We start from the raw sequence: 18404 nt of genomic DNA, 5'->3' as shown, positions 1-18404 counted from the left end.
GGCACTTAGAGGTTCTCCAATCAACTCTTATTCTCCATTTTCTGAAAAGGCCAATAAGGCACAACCAATACCACCAATAAGTGCGTGGTAAGCAACATCATCACCCTAAAGTCCTTCATGAAAATTTATCTCAATCGGCGTGTTTGCAAATAACTTATGAAATTCATCATCATAAAATCAACTAAACAAGATATAAATAATTTAGGAGAGTTATATATTACCATGTACATAACTCAACTTACTTATTATGAGGTTACATCGATCACAAGTCAATGTCGTAGTTGTCATCAATGCTATCAACTTCATTATTAGTAGTACTATTATTACCTTCATTCTCCTCATGGTCGCTGATGTACTCAACCATAGTGTCATCCTCTTGGTCAGAATCTTCTTCATCATAATCAACTTCAACTTTATATTCTGTTTGAGCCTCCAATTCAATTACATTCGCACCTATAGTAATCAACTCAACATCATCTCCATATAGTTGACTCAACATATCAACTATATCATTAACAATTGATTTACTTTCAAGTGACATATCTTGATACACTTCAACATTTGTAACAAGCAACTCATTATTTTCTACCTCTAAGTTTTCCTTTTCTGGCACATCATATATGTGCCTAGCTTGAAATTTGAGCACAATTTGCCATTCTTCCCTCAATTAAACCACTTGCATTTGAATAGGAAAACTCAATTTTCATCAACATACTCTAACTCAAGGATGTCAGATATGATACCATAAAAGTTAATCTCCACTTTTTCATGAAGGCCTCTAACAGCTATACCACAATTTTGACTTTTACGTAATTCATCGCGTTGCTGAATATGGTACCTAACATCATTCACAATACAACCAGTACGTTTTGTTCCACACATATCAGGACCCATAGCCAAAGGATATACTTTCATGATAGACATTGACTTCTCCTTATTAAATAACTACATAATCTATGAGGAAAAGTTATTGCTTTCAATTAGTAAAGAATAAAAAGATAAAATTTAAACACACAACGTGATTATTATCTTAAAGTCATTTACTTTTTTTCTGAACCATGAAGGAAATTATTCTCTGTATTTCTTTTCTATATCCACAACACCTTGCTTTAATAGTTCTTCTTTATGCTCTCTGCATGTAACAAAGTTATTTAGAAACAGTTTAAATAAAAAATACCAACATATGTAAATATATATAAAATAACTACTTACTCAATAAAAGGTTCTGCTTCTTTGCAATTATTCAACACATACCACTAAGCCATGTGTTTGGTATGACATCATAATCTCCATCTTTATATGGTCTAACACTTTTTAAAAATATTTCTAAAATAGACCCATCATTATTACTGGATCCATCATCATTTATGTCTTTATGATTAAATCTAGTCTCAATGTCATCAAAATACATAGAGCAAAATGTCAAACATTCATCAATAATATAGCCTTCAGCAATAGAACCTTCAGGTTATGCCTTATTTCGGACATAACCCTTAAGCTTGCACAAGAACCTCTCAATTTTGTACATCCAACGATACTATACTGGTCCCCCATACATGGACTCTCGTGGTAAATACACAGGCAAATGTACCATAACATCGAAAAAACAACTGGAAAGATCATCTCAAGCTTACATAATATAACAACTATATCCCTTTCTAGTTGTTCCAAGTCATCTCGTCTCAATGTCGTACAACATAATCATCGGAAAAAATCACTTAACTCAATCAATGCTAAAGAGAAATCTTTATTTTTAAATCCACGAACAACAATAGGCAGCATTCGATGTAACAAAACATAATAGTCATGACTTTTGAGTCTAGTTATCTTACCATCATCCCTATTTACAAACCCTGAGATATTTGAAGCATAGCCATCAGGAAATTTAACAGATTTTAATAATGCCCCAAACTTCTTTTTCTCTTTTTTTGACATATTATAACAAGCACCAAGCATTATATAACTATAACCATCATGTTGCAACCACAGTTCTTTTCTTATGTTCATATCTTTTAGATCTTGTCTTGCTTTATAAGTATCTTTAGTTTTCCCCTCAATATTCAATAATATCCCCAAAATAGCCTCACAAATATTCTTTTCTATGTGCATGACATCTAAATTATTTCGTAACTTCAACCCCTTCCAGTAGGGCAATTCAAATAGAATACTTCTCCACACCCAATTCAACTCTTCAGGAAGACGTTTCTTTCTTTTATTATTTGAGTGTTTTTCTGGTCTATAAGTACTAAGTAAATCTAATTGTTGCAAGATTTCATCACCTAAGAGCTTTTTTGGCTTCATTCTTTTTTCTATCTTTCCATCAAATTTCTTACTTCTTCTCCAAGAGTGATTGGATTTAAGATACTGACGGTGACCCGTGTAAGAAATTTTACCTCTTACCCTTTGTGAAGATGCATCTTTGTTGCAAGTAGGACATGCGATGTATCCCTTAGTGATCCATCCAGATAAATTGCCTAATTCATTTTAAAATAAATTATATGTTCAGCAATAGTTTATAACCTGAACATAAAAATAACATATGCAGAAAAACAAGATTCACTACAATAATGAATGAAAATTCAATTTTCTAATGTATTGTCAATTAGCTAAAAGAACACCTCTTTTTCATGCGAAATACAATTAATAATTGCACAACTTTTCTCTCTAGGAAAATAGATAGCTAGGAAAGTAGAGAATTTTAAAACATACCATAAGCTAGAAAGTCATTTATGGTCCATAAAACACCAGCATGCATTTTGAAGCATTTCCCAGCGGATACATCGAAGGTCTCTACACCATCACTCCATAACTCTTTCAATTAATCAACCAAAGGGCGTAAATAAATATCAGTATCCTTTCCCAGTGCTTGGGGACCAGGAATAAGTAATGACATCATCATAAATGGGTCCTTAAAACATCTTCATGGAGTAAGATTATAAGGAACAAGAATGACAGACCACATATTATGTGATGTGCTCATGTTACCATATGGATTAAAACCATCAGTTGCAAGACCGAGTCTAACATTATGAGGTTCTCACTCATATTAATACATACATTATTGCCAGTCTCCTCCGAATAATTGACAAACGATCCTTCAGCGACCTCTTCTAACATAGTACGAATTCCATCGTCCTTATCAAGGGCTTCATTTTTATCTTCACTGTAAACTACTTCATTGTTATCTCTCATTTGTGACTTTTCCCCATAGTGTCTCCAGTTCATGTAACTTTCTATAATTTCTTCGTGCAATAAGTGGTCATGCACTATTTCTTGTGTTTGAAAAAAACACATTTAAGCAATCTGTACATGGTTATCGAATTTTGGTATTTCCATCAAAGTGAGATCGAAAAAGCCGCATAAAAGATTGGACACTCTCAATATATATTTTAGTAAACTTTGGTTCATGCATCCATCTTTTATCCATGATCACCTGTACAAGAAAATAAATATCATAGGAGTTTAAGCCTTTACTGTAACTCATTGTTTTATAATTTTCTACTAAAAGTTTAGATACAGTACCTACGATGCCCCATTATTTTACATATTAAATTTACCTCTCCCTGCCCTGCCCAATTTAAGCCCTGACCCGCTCAGTTTAAGCATTGTCAACCCCCACCTTTCTCTATTTCCATCTTCAACAAATCAATTCATAAATCAGAATTTAGTATTTTGATATCAAGAATTTAAAAAAAACACCATTTACCTCTAGTTTCAATAAATATAAAGTCAAAATCCAACTATATTCACCCAATCATAGAAATCATCTATCCCAAACTAAAGCTTACAATCTTGAACAATAAATTCAGATTACAATGTAGATTAACCATAGAAAATTGAGGTAATTAAACTAAATCAACTCAACTAAATGTAATATTATAAACCCCAAACTAAAAATTTATAATATTGAACAAGATTAGAATTTAAAAAAAATAGGAAATTGGGAATTAAAAAAAAAAAGGAAATTGGGGTAATTGAATTAAATCAACTCACCTAAATGTAAAATCATGAACCCTAAATGAAAAAAAGTATCAATCTTGAGGAAATTTAAGATTAAAAAATAAGAATTAGAGGTACCTGAATATGGAATTCTTGAATCTTGATGGGGTTAGCATTGTTTGTCAATATTCAGCTTAGAGGTATCTGAATACTTTGTTTGGGCTTGATAACATTTGCCTAAATTACATGCATGAATTGTGACATGTTGTTGATGCCTTGAACTTGATGGAGCTGCTGTGTAGTGTTCTCTGAAATAAGGAGAAGGATTTTATTTTTTTGAAATTTAAACTTTAATTAAGAGAATAAGAAAAGGAAAAGAATCTGATTAAAAAGAAAAGTTAAAATGAATTTGCTTTTTTTTTTTAAAAAAAAAACATTTTTAAAAGTACAAAAAAAATTAAAAATAAAAAAAAGTAGTATCTGCGTATACTAACTATGTCAGGTCTATTCAAATCGTATCTCCCTAAATACGGATCATTTCAAAACCAACATCAATAGGGAATAATTAGTATATCAAATTGTCTCTTATATATGATTTTAATCAAAAATCAAATATTATTAATTAATATTAATTTCTGTACAAAAAATATATTTTGTAATGTTTACTTGGTGTAAATATCAGATACATATTTAAAGACTCAACCCAATTTTTTACCGATAGTTTTTTATATTTTGAGTTGTTAATTATTGAGATTTATAGTATTTTTTACTATTTTCAAATAATATGTCTATTCCTATCCCAATTTATGTGATTGAGATATTTCATGTGTCATGTTTGCTGTATTACAAATATCCTTAGGCGACTTCTTTTAAACAAAAGTGCTTATAAAAATTTTATTCGTTTTAAAGGTTAGTTTTCAAGACTGGATAAAAGTCGAGGTCTATTTGAATTCTATTTACAATATCTTCTATCCCTTACTAATACCATAATTTAAAATATAATAAGTACTCGTTCGCTTTTACTTGTCACATTTTTACTTGACACATCTATTTAGGAAGAAGAATTAATAATATAATTATTTTACTATAGTATCCCTATTCAATGATGTTTATATTGTGTCTTGAAAACATACAGAAGCTAGAGTAATATTCCCTCAAAACCAATCATATATGCTTTATTTTATTTGAAATGCCCCACATGTTGAAGATAGTAGAAAGCATATATATTAAATGTCTGCTCATTTTCATTTATATTTGTAAGACTAGATATCGGATCACCCGCGCTAATATGGGCCCAATAAATATTTATAGTAATATATGTTAGGGGAAAAGACACAAATGTCAGCTCGCCCAAAATATTTTCACTGATATAGTCATTGATTTGGTAATTCCAATAGATAGCCATTTAGGCTTTTCTGTTACTACTACCCCTTTTTTTTTGGTCTTTTATTTATTTAATTTTTAATGTCAATTATTTTACATGTTACGTTCTCTTTCTTCCTATTTTTTTTGTTTGATTTTCACTATTTTTTTCTTTTAATGTTTTTTTTTTGAATAATGGGGAAATCAAGGTTAGGTGCACGACAGAAACTAGAAAGGTCATGGCGCCTCATGACACCTTCCATTCCTGCCACACTGTTTACTAAAGCATCCAAGTCATTCCCTGAATGTACCAAGCAAGCACAAATTATCAGTTTTTATGTATCCTTCATATAAGCAAGGAAATATATTGCGATTTAATGTTCAAAACCTTTAAGATAGTAAAATATGTTGATGACTCAAGATGGAAATGATCACGGATTGGTTAACCTAGTGTACTAATCTTTTTTCAATATTGTTCCTACCAATAGGAAAACGAGGACAATAGCTTAGACTCAAAACATAGAACGTACTTATTTATTCATGAGTCACACATAATGTCATCTTAAATAAATATAGGAGTATGTTCTCTGTAAAAGGTGTATTTATATGGTATATATACTGTATCAACGTGATATAAAAGTGTATCAATTTAGTATAAAAGTGTATCAATGCGGTATAAGTATATTAATGTAGGATAAAAGTGTACCAATATAGAATAAAAGTGTATTCATGTGGTATAAAAGAGTACCAATTGGGTATAGGGACTGCATGTTCTTGCATAGAATTTCCTTTATCTTTTTTAAAAAGTGTATCAATATAATATAAAAGTGTATCAATTTGGTATAAAAGTGTATCAATTGAGTATAGAGACCGCATGTGCCCAATTGGGCCAAATGGCTAAAAAAGGGGATTAAATTTAGCCGACGGGTTACATTTATCCACCTTTTCAAATTGTGTCCATTCTTTTTTCTTAAAATGGCCACCCCATGTCCTTTTCCCTATATGTTAATCCCTCGGCCCATCAATGGTTGTTCATCAATAGTTGTTCACTATTAACTTTGACACATATGTTTAAAAATAGTAAATGATAGGGATAATGTTACTATGTTATCTTTTGAATATAATAAATTAATTTTTTAAAAAATTTACTGGATAATGAATCGTATTTAATATCAATGGTGAAATCGGCAGAAATGAAAAATTATCCATTGATTTTTCAAATTTAATAATATTGTTGCACATCTATTTTTAATAAAATGAACAAGTAAATATGAACGGAGGAAGTAATATTTAGTCCTAATTATGTGACACTAATGTAATTTGGCGTTAATCAAATTTTTTATATGTTTTTTAAAAAATTTAACTATTAATTACTATAATTTATAGGATATTTAAAATAGCTTCTGTATTATATACGTTACTTTCTCTATCCATAATTTTTACTCATATAAATTTTATCATATTTATTGTTGAGAATATCCAGCATTAAAAAATCACCCAAATAATATTTTCAAATTAAGAGTTTTTGTTAAAAATTTATTATTTTTTTTAAAAATTATGAGTGATAATGTCAAAAGTAAATATATATTTTTTTTGAAATTATGCAATTAATGTTTTTGCTTACACCAAATCAAACGCCACCTGAATAATATGTAAACATGACTAGCCAAACATTATTAATATATCATATTTTGTATAATTCTTATAAACCCCACCAAAGGATCCTTAGGGGTCGTTTGGTTGGGAATGTATTAAGCTGGGATTAGTTATGCTAAGATAAGTTATGATGTGATAAGTTATATTGGGATTAGTTATGCTGGATTATTTTTTATTGAATGGTTGATTTGTTGTATTCAAAGTAATATGCATGGTATAATTTCTACGAATAAATTAATTGGTTACCAAAATACCCTCTATCTTATTTAACTTTTTTTTTTATATATATTTCTTTTGATGCTTTAAATATTTATTCTTAAAAATAAAACCTTCATCTTATTTAGCTTAATTTTTTTTAGTGTGCATTTTCATGATTATATCGTGTGTATTTTAAAAATAAAACTTTCATCTTATTTAGCTTTAATTTTTTTTGCATGTGCCTTCGTATGATTATGCCATGTATGTTTAAGAAAAAAATCTTACTATATCTTATTTAGTTTGGAATAAAAACTTCCAACTAAAGTTTGTTAAAGTACAAGAAGATTTGTTGTTTATGTCAATTCATTTAAACACATATCACTCATATAATATAGACTAGTAAAATATATTTTAATTAATATATTCAATATCAATTTTAAAGTGATTAAAAAACTATTTAATTTAAAATTTGTAATTGAACAATGGAATCGATTGTGAATGCGTATCACTCATATAATATAGTGATCAACATTTCAATTCAAATGCTTAACAATGACTTATAACTACGATAAGGCCTGTGATAGTTAATTAAATTTGTCTTTGGCTGAACAATTAGTTATAAGAGGCTAATATGGATTTGTGGGTTTGGGGGTAATTTAGGTTGTTGGTAAATATTAATCAATTGAAGATAGGTTAATTAAAGCTCTAATAATTTTAATATTTATAAAAATATTTAGGATTAATTCATTACAAATTTCATCTTAAAACAAACAAAATTTAATATTCATCTACATTTTATGCATTTATGAAAAGATTTTAGTTTATTATTCATCAAATATTTAACATAAAATGTGAAAAATATTAATATGCATAAAATATTCTTATATTTATTTAACATGTCTACTTATGTTATAAAGTTTGTTAGCCATCTAGATATAATGTTTATCATTTGAATTAATATAAAATTACTACCTTACTATTTGGTTAATGTATATGTTTATGTCAGTAAAATTTATGGATCGCGTGAAGTGGTTGAGTTAGATTGATTAGTTAATTATGCACATACTAACGTACATAAAGTGGTTCGTGCATGAATATAGATAGGGGTAATTTTGTCCTTTTATAAATTTATCCTAAGGATAAATTATGATGGGATTATTATCCCACCAATTGTGTGGATAACTTATCCCGATACTATTTATTAGTCCCGGAATAAGTTATCCCGAATATTGCCAACCAAACATGCATTAAATTTTTTTATCCCGGTATTGTTTGCTTTAGCACCTTATACCAAACGACCCATTAGTTTACCCATAATTTCTCTTTTAAAAATATTTATTTATAACTAATCATATTTAATTATAATTAAGTAAAAACTTCTGTATCTTAATTAATTATAAGGCTGAATTCTAGAAAATTGTTGGTAAAACTATAGATTTAGTAACTTATAGAAAATTGTTGGTAAAACTATAGATTTATTAACTCATGTATGATAGTGTAGTAAGACTGACCATCTTCCATCATATTCTCAATTGGTTAATACAAAAAAAACAGACCAACTTTACCAAAACTCCCTTTTTGTTTTAGCCTTTTGAACAAGGTCTTTGCTAAAAACATCAAGCAATACTCAAACTTCTACATTTTGTCAGTTGATCTGAGGCACTATGAGGGAAAATGGAGAAGAAACCATTTTCGGCTGCTTATTTTTTTTTAGGTTTTTAGCTCCAAAAAAAGTTCAGGAAAATGACCATATATATGAGAAAACAAAAGGAGTTTCACTGGAAAGTGAATCAAAATTTTTGAATTTGAACAAGAAAACTAGGTATGTATTGGTTCTCATACTTTATCTTTGAATAAAATTAGATAAATAATTGCATTCAACAATCATATATCAAATGATTTGTTAATTGGTGTCTGACACTTAGTGGTGAATCCTATTTAGCAACAGATTATTAGAAAATCCTGTTAGTTACTAGTTACTTAGAAATGGATTAACAAAAGATGTTTAGCTAATTTTTGTTAACTTGGTGAGGCTTTATGAAAAGAAGTGGTGTTTTGGTAGCTTATTGATATGTCCGATTAGATCTAACTTGTTGAGATGGTCACAACCTAACGGTTGCTTCAGAAGGTTTAGATCTTTTTCCAAATGAAAATTATAGTAAATACAGAAGGATGTTTCCCTAAGTCCCCCCATTCTTAGCGTGAGGTGTGTGATTATCTCTTCCATCTCGTCAAACTCCAGTGAGAGAACGGCTCCTAGTTTCTGTAGTTTTACTAACTTGAAGAGATCTCTAAAAGAAAAAACTTGCGTATCGAAGTTCTTTATCATTTCCAAGTTGCAAAACCCTCAACATTGTGAAATTATTGCAGAGACATTGGAATATAGTTTTTTTTCACAGTTAAATACCCATTTTTCAAGACTACACGTACTTGAATAGAGATGGAAAGACAAAACATTAGTAATAAAGTATCACAACTTGAAAACTAGCAAAATTATAGCCTTACAAGGTGCGAGACTTACAAAATTCCCTGGTATGTTGACCTTAAATTTTGTTGAAGGCAACAATATCATAGTTTTGCACGTATTCGTTGATAGGCTTTAAGGTTATACGTTCCTCAATTAGAGTATCCACCTAGACAAGTTCATTAATGATGGTAAGCAAGATCTGCTTTTTCTTAATCTCATAGCCAACCGGGACCGATTTGGATTCTCCCAAGAGAAGACCTTCCACCTCAATACTGCGAACAACATCCTCAAGTTTCTTTAGTTTCGTCATCCCAAGGCTTAAAGTCGATAAGAACGGATGACTTCCCACTCTTTTTTTTCTTGGTAGATGCCTTCGTAGCCTCCCTTGCTTCTCCTGCCTTCTTTTTATCCTTTGTCTCTTCTCCAAAGAGATCGATGTCATCATCGGAAGTCTTAACAGCTTCCTTAGCTGGTGCAGCTATAGCAGGAGCAGTTTGGCTTCCAAATCTCACACCAACAACTTTTCCAAGAAAACTTGATGCAAGTTTAGCAAAATAGCTTGGTACCATTTACTAGCATTGGGATAACTATCTGAACTAGGTTGCTCCAAAATTTCCCCATACACCTTAATATCATCCTTTATCAATTGATCTCCAGAGATAAAAGTTTTTCCAGAAAGATGGTCATTAACGGACTTGAGACTAGATTCAGTGTAGAGATTTGAGAAAGCTATAACCATTGTTAGAAATTTGAGCAGTGTAAGAGAAGCTCATAAGCTTTATTGGGTTGGTAAAAGAGCATTAGATATAGATAAATCGTGCAGATAATGTTCCCCTATCTCCATCGTTATTGTCTCCTCTCATTGGTTACCTTCCAATGATATAATACCTTCAGCAGCCAATAGTTGATACAACCTTTACGCTGAAATCTTTTGATCCTCCGAAAAGTTGTCTAAGTACAGAAAACACGGCTTATGCTGATATGGTAAATCATAATAACTTAAAGCCAATATACATAATTGAAAATATACAACAACAACAACAACAACAAACCCAGTATATTTCCACCTAGTGGGGTCTGGGGAGGGTAGAAAACATAAATTTAAAAACATAAATTCATTAATTATTGTTCCGGTTCAGCTGTTTCCCAACAACAATGTAAATGGATAAGGTGAAGCACTCAAGGTTAAAGAGGTTCTAGAAGTTCTCTGCTTTTATTTTGTATTTCTTTTTTTCCAATTAAACTACTTATCATATTGCAGTTATTTTTTGTTTTATATAATAGTCTTACTTATGTTGGAACGTAGCTTCTGTGTTGTTTCTTATTTAAAATCTCATTAATATTGCTTTGAGCAGAATTTAGCAAATCAATGGCACCCGAAGGGGGTGTCCTTAGGCAAACTACATTTACCAGGGGAACTATTCAAGCAACTCAATCACCAGATGAATCGAATAGAACTACTCCCGTTCTTAATACTTGTAATACATTCAAGTCAAATATATATATTTTTTCGAAAAAGGTAACTTGTATTATACTACATCACACGGGGCCAATGTTGGAACACTCTTGTTAGATAAACGACATATTATATTTGTTTATAGTATATGATTAATGTTCACATCCATCGTTTATTATTTAGCAGATGTACTACACATGCAGTATTCATGTCTAGGCCATCACATAGGGTTGTTATTTGAATGGGAGGGAGAACACACAGCCAGATGTAGGCAAAAAAAGACCAAAAGAGCTCAACATAGTAATAGTTATCAACGGCCCTTACAAGAAAAAGATATATGCTTAACCATAGTAATAGTTAGTTAATACCATATCACTCCCTCCGTCCATTTAGATTATATGAAAATGAGATCACCTCCCTACCCAAAATGTTTTTCATAAAAAGAATTAACAAATACAACTCAATTATTTCCCAACACCCACCTCCAGCCATCATGGCTATCGATTGATTACATTATTTGTGAAGCAAATCTAGCAATCTTTGGAACTCAATCACCTCCGAGTTATGGAAATTCCTCTTGAACCCATGTCCCAAAAAACCTCTTCACCTTGTATCTTTTGAATTTGTTGGATTGACAAATCCTTTTGGGATAAGACTTTGTGCATGTTTGGGAAATCATCTCTCAAAATATTGTACCCACACCACTTGTAATGCTAAAATATTAACTCTCTTCCTGTCTCATACCCATGATGAAATAGTGCCATGTATATATTTATTATAGTTTCCAATGGTTCAGAAAAGGAAAGAACAATTAATAGATACTTCATGTAGTTTTGAACTCCGATAATAACAGAAGGGGAAGTTAATATTGTTACCAGTAAATACAATCAAGTCTGGCTTTTCAATATCAATAATTTTCCTCAAGAACTGAGTAGTGTTGAGGTTGGTACAGTAATTAAACTCACTCTCCAACACATATCTATCCCGAGTCACCATCCCATTCCCATAGTGTATATTTGCAACCTAAAAACAACAAACTAAAATAAAATTACAACAAATTGTGACAAGAAAACCTATTTTTATTTCGATCATACACCAGCAAAACAAAATCATATTCTGCTTGTCAAAGTCCATCTCCCAGTTCCAGGGACAAAAATATTAGCTCGAATTCTTTGGCTGTCTATAGTGACAAAATCCATTCAATAAGCAATTGCATTACATCAGAGAATGGTGAACAGTGTTACAAGCAAGAGTTGTGTGTTTGTGATTCTTCAAGCACCGTTACATCTGAAGCCTGTGGAAAAAAGTCTTTTGAAGTGCCTGGTCCAGTACTTTGTCAAATTACTAGGTTATTATCATTTTTTTTGCGTAATAATGTAAGCACACTTACAATAGTCGAGTAGTAAAATTCTGCTCGTAGTGTTAGTTTGCATAAGAAAAATAACCAAACCCTTTAGTAATCTACCCCCTATCACAAGATAGCACAAATACCAGAACACTACCAAATTACTACTGTGCCTATTAGACTCTCACTTATGTTGCTCGAACTCTTCAAAAATGTCAATGGGTGTGTGTCGGATTCGCCAAAACTAGTGTATTTTTGAAGAATCCGACACGGGTGCGGCATCAAAAGTGAAGAGTCCGTGGAACTTAGCCATGCACCACCACCATGCATATCATCATCTTCGTCATATACCTCTTGGGTAGCTTGCTGCTTACTGTGCATCTCATCCTCAATGTTCACATCATGCAAAGTAGTCTCCTCGTACTCGTCTAATTTTATGCCAGACACTTGCTGTTTGGGTTTTGGAGGAAGCACGACCTCAAGGTTCTTCCTTTGCTACTTCCATCACCACCAAATAGGCTTCCACCACCACCAAAGAATGATTAAAATATATCAAATGGGTCATGTCCCCACCTCCACCACCCGTTTCTTTCTTAAGAGCATCCTCCCCATATTGACCATATATTTTACGCTTCTCGGGGTCACTCAAGACATCATAAGTTTGGGCAATCTCTTTAATACTTCATATTATCACTCTTCTTTGGTGCTCTTCCAAATATCTTTCAATCGCTTCAATGATTGAAATTTGTGGGGCGAGAAGAGAAGGAGATAACACTTAACTTGGAGGTGCTTACTGGGTTATTATCATCTCTAAGAGTAAGTTTGAGGAAAAGTTATATTACTAGAAGAGCATCAAGGATGAAGGTAAATGTTTGTAGGGAATCAGAAGTTTGGAAATCTTCCTCAAGTAAATTGAATGTAGGATCTTCTTCAATTCCCTACGAAGAAAGGGAAACTGAGAGAGAAAATAAAGAGAAAACCCCAGATAACATAAATATAATTCCAAACGTAGAAGCAAAGCAAGCTAATATGTCCAAGGTTCCTGTTCAAGCCCATAAGAAAACTATAATCCCTAAAATGATTACTGGAAGTTCTGTTTCTTAGTTGTCCGTTCCCGGTGAAACTAATAAAGAAAAGGTTCTTCCGAATAATGTACAAATAAAAGATTTGGTTCCTCAAAGAACCAATGGACATGTATCCTCAAATTTGGTCTCAAATCCTAGTGAAAGAATTGGAAATGGCCAGTATAGAAGGGTTGTGAGCAGTGGTAAAATGAATGTTGTTGTGAGAATAGGTATGAGCCAGAATTCAATTTGCAAAGAGTTCCAGGGGTGTAGTACAAAATTCTCAAATTACAAAAATGAGAATAAAAGAAGCCGCCAGAGCACAAAGTCGAGTGGTTGTATGGTGAATCTAGATAACAGAAGGGAGGTCACGAATCGTACAAATGTAAAGAATAAGGTTTTCTACTAATAAAAGATTGAAACCTGTATGTAAATAGTACACATTCTACCTCTTCCATTCTCTATTAACTATGCAATGAAAATGTATAGATGATATGTAGATGGTCTAGTGCTGTCAAACTAATTTTGTGAGGTTCATCTTATTGCTATGCTGTAATATTTCAAGTGCTCTAGAACATATTTTACTATCTGGTACATGGAAATATTGAAAGAGGCTTAAAATTATTGTTTCATCTTAATTATTCTTTTCAGCAGTTTATCAAAAGCAGACTGGATATGTTCTTTACTTCTTTTCTAATCAATGTGGTTTGTTGTTGTTTCATAAATATATCTATATATATACTCTGTCATTTTTAGACTTAGTTGGTATTTGAATTGATGTTTTTTTTATCGTCAGATGATTCCGCTAGACTTAGAAAAGGTCGTGGAAAGACTAAAGGGAAAGGTCTTGAAAAAATGAAGAAGGCCATGGGAAGCAAAATGAAAATAGAGATCCTGATTGGTAAAGGAAGGCCAATAAAGCCAATTCAATCAGCCAAACTACCCAATGAATTAGGAATAATTGCTCGCAATTTTCTTCTACTTCTAAATAAGTGGAAGGAACTTACAAGAGAGGACAAAGATGCAGCACTAATTAGATGCCAAGTAAGTATTCTATACTCTTTTAAGATTTGTTACATGACAAACAGTGATATCATTAAAGTAATATTCTTTTGGAGCAACTGTGATAAAGTAATATTAAACATAAGATTAGTATGCTCAGATAGAAGAGAAGGAAATGAATATAAAAGTATATGACTTTGGTTCTGTCTCTGATCATATGCATAAGGGAATTAAAGTCCCTGGAAAGTTTCATAGTGGCTGGAAAGCTCCAGAAAGTGGCACATTTGCTCATGCTTCATCATATTTGATGTTTTCATGTGTGCTATAGGTCAAAGATCTTTCTTATATTTGTCTGTGTGATGCATCATAGGCAATGCCTCGTCTACCATGTAGTTTGAGGTCTAGGTTTGTGTGGCTCCGAAAGTGAAGAGTCTGAACTACTTAGCTTATTATTGTGCAGTTTAGGTCTTGTTTTTAAAATCATTGTCCAAAACATAAGCCAAAAAATATACTTCTTACTTGGATTCATGGAGTAGCAATTGTCTAATGTCTTTAAGATCTGATTTCTTACCTCCTTGATTCCTGTGGTCATAAAATACTACTTTTTTTCTTTTATGCTGCTTGGAATCTCCAAATGTTGTTGTAACCACCATGTCAGATCCTCTATTCATTACTTTTGGAGGATCAAACACAGATGTGGATAGTCCTATAAACATAGTTCTTTTTTTTTTATTTCTATTATATTGAAGCCTCCATCATTTCACCCCTAGCATCTCTCTTACAGGTTACCAATTGATGTTAGCTGTAGTTTGTTATATTTGAATAAGTACGAAGTTCTGAAAATGTTTTCTTTCTGTATTTACTACTGACGAATCTTGTGATGCCTTGTTCCTGTAAATATTATGTAATGTGCATTAATCCTCATTTGACTATGACAATATCAAAAAGTTGAACACTCTTTGTCGAAAAATATAGCATATATAAGTCACAAATTACTTTAAGTACGTACATAATAATTCTTGAACCCCCTTAGCAAAATTTCTAACTTGCTCATTGCCAGTAACCCCATATTCTTATACTTCTGGCTGAAATAGAGAAGCTTCTAATGAAAAGAAGCCTGTATTAACAATTTTGACTTGAGTAAATCTCATCGTATTTTTTGTTAGTAATATCACTATTTTTTATAGTATGTATGTTTTATTTTGAGCCGGGGGTGTATTGGAAACAACCTCTCTATCTCACATTTGAGGTGGTGTTATGGACTGCATACACTTACCCTCCCCAGACCCCATTGGTGGGAATATACTGGGTATGTTGTTGTTGTTGTTGTAGTATGCACAGATGGCTGATGTAGCTAGTCATATGACCATCACATCAAAGATTGAAGGCCTAACATCATGTAAGCCTCTATATCCTCTCAATACATAGTAGGCCTATCATATTTTTAAGATACAGAAGAAATAAATGCTGATAGTTTCTTGTATTGAACAAGTAACTAAGGTGCATTTCATGAAGTACTTGGATTTTAAATCAACTGTAAATATTTCAAATGGTATTGACTTGTCCAATTCCAAGTCAACATATTTCGAACTAAGACTTCAGAGTTTCCAAAATCACAGACTACCAGGTTCATATGCATTCCGAAGACGTCAAGATAAAATACCTTTTTTTGGCTATCTACTATATAGGAGTCCAAAATGACTTCCACTATGTCTATCAATATATGTCCATCTTATGAGACACATAACACTAGTTTGAAAATACAAGACCTGCATTCTGCATTTATGCTATTCTAAAATTAATCTATTATCACATTAGCTATTCATTTAAGTAATCCAACTTCAGTTGTCATTCATTTTTATTACAATATATCAATCAACTAAAATTTACATAGTTCAAGTATGACAACTAAATATATACCAAGATTTTTTAGATCAATGAGCCACCATAGGTGGTCGGGGCCAGAGCCAAATACAAAGGTATGAGTTTGATCAATCCGAGAAACTTTGGTCCAAACTCTGTAAATCTATTTAATATGTATAAATTAATAATTTGGAATCCAGTAACTTAAAAAGGACTATAATCTGAACCTATAGATTTCAAATCATGGGTACAAATTTCTTGAACTGCGATGTATGTTTTTAAGGTCATTAGAGTTTTAAGTTACTAGTATGTTAACAGATGGTATGATTATAATTTTAATCTAAAAGAGATTTTGATTGTTTAATGTGTTTCTTCAATACTTATTTGTTTTTAGGAGAGGTTTTACATTAATTTGGACGAGCATTATGTGAAAGATAGCTGTGAGGATATTCTGAAAAATAAAACCCGGCAATGGCAGTACAAGTTAAAACAAAAATTTGAAAGTGCACGATCCGTGGAAGAAGCTTGTAAAATGGAAGTTGAATAGTTGACCTCAAAAAATTGGAATAAGCTTTGTGACATGTGGAACGATCCAGAGCACAAGGTAATTTATATTCATGTTATTCTCGTTATTTACGTTATGATGTTTTTATTTTTCTTTGCAGAAACGATGTGAAATAAACAAGGTCAATCGAGCTAAGCTTAAATCTAATCATTTCATGGGATCATAAGCATTTGTAACAGCTCGTGTAGAATTGTAAGTTATACCATTTTAATTCTTTTTACTACTGACACTTTGATACTATTTAATATTTTGTTGTTTGATAAATAAGAGACTAGGTATGTCAGTTGTATCTCATTTCAGATACCTCTAAATACTATTTCATATTGTTTTCTTGTTAGACAGGGTGAAAAGGAACATGAAGATGTAGAGCCTGACAGAATTGAGTTCTACAAGCATCTCATTACACAAGTGAAATAGGCTGGCCATCTGAAGAAGCTGAGACTAACTATTTAAGAAATTAATATTTTAGTAACATACCATTACATTTGTATGATTAATATTCTTCATGTATTCTTTTTTGTGTTATTATTTTATGCAGAACAATATGAAAGATTTAAAAGATCTTTATACTTCTGGAGAGTCTTCCATGACTATTGATGAAATTGTGGATGTTGTGCTTAGTACAAAATCGGGGTACATAAAAGGTATTGGTTATGGTCCTAAACCTAATACTACAAGGGCAACACAAAGGAGAACGACAGAGTTAGAAGACTCCCTCAAAAAGGCAAAACAGGAAGCTGCTAGTGCCCAAAATGAGTTACAAAAATGATTAAATGCAGTTGAAACTGTGGTAGAAAGCCATCAATCACAGATACAAGACTAGTAGTTGCAGATTAAAGCATTAAATTTTTAGTTGAATACTGTAGCAACACGCCAAGAAGAAATGCTTAAGAAAATACAGCTTCTTGTTAGTCCATCGCTGTCAAGGTTAGAAGTAATGCAAATTTATATTATAAGTCCTGTTTAATTTTGCTTTATTAAATATATAAACTATGTAGCATTTGCTATCTAACTTTGCATTTTTTTAATGATGCAGTGGAGAAAGAACTCCATTAGAATGCCAACTTTAGGTATATTTCTATTTCACCTACTAAAACTTCTATGTTTAACGAGATTTTATAGTTTATACCAAATATGTTATTTATATTATAATAGATAAGTAAATAATTTACATTCTTAACAAAATGATTTATCCAGTTTAACTGTCTTTTTGAGTTCTAAAGCCTTTTTCTTTTATAATAGATTGACATGATAAGGATTACCAAAATCACACCAACTGGCAATGAAAAACTCTAGAAAATACTTTTTACTTTCATTCCATCTCATTTTTTTCTAACTATCTGCGACTACAACTAATGCCTCCTAATATCTAAAGTCAATCTAACCAACTCTCATTTTTCTTCCCTTAGCGTACTTTACACCTTTGACAGTTGACATTACTCGAGAGTCTGACCGTAATTCTTGCTCCATTTATAGCTCTTCCTTGA

General features: G+C 31.6%; 1 long non-coding RNA gene and 1 pseudogene across 2 annotated transcripts; one reads left to right on the top strand and one right to left on the bottom strand.

The window, feature by feature from the left end:
• The first annotated feature begins 8675 nt into the window (after positions 1–8675).
• LOC107845907 lies at positions 8676–17340 on the top strand. 2 transcript variants are annotated; one of them, XR_007045706.1, is made up of 5 exons: positions 8676–8977; positions 14284–15888; positions 16747–16956; positions 17018–17109; positions 17256–17340. It is a non-coding gene; the product is annotated as an uncharacterized LOC107845907 (long non-coding RNA). The 2 variants fall into 2 exon arrangements; XR_007045707.1 differs by having other exon boundaries at positions 17260–17338.
• Positions 9699–10361, bottom strand: LOC107845906 (annotated as a pseudogene).
• Positions 17341–18404: the final 1064 nt, after the last annotated feature.

Source organism: Capsicum annuum, chromosome 10 (genome assembly GCF_002878395.1).
Source record: "Capsicum annuum cultivar UCD-10X-F1 chromosome 10, UCD10Xv1.1, whole genome shotgun sequence".
NCBI classification, from domain to species: Eukaryota; Viridiplantae; Streptophyta; class Magnoliopsida; order Solanales; family Solanaceae; genus Capsicum; species Capsicum annuum.
The sequence above is the reverse complement of the archived record's forward strand: the minus strand, read 5'-3'. Positions and strand labels throughout refer to the sequence as shown.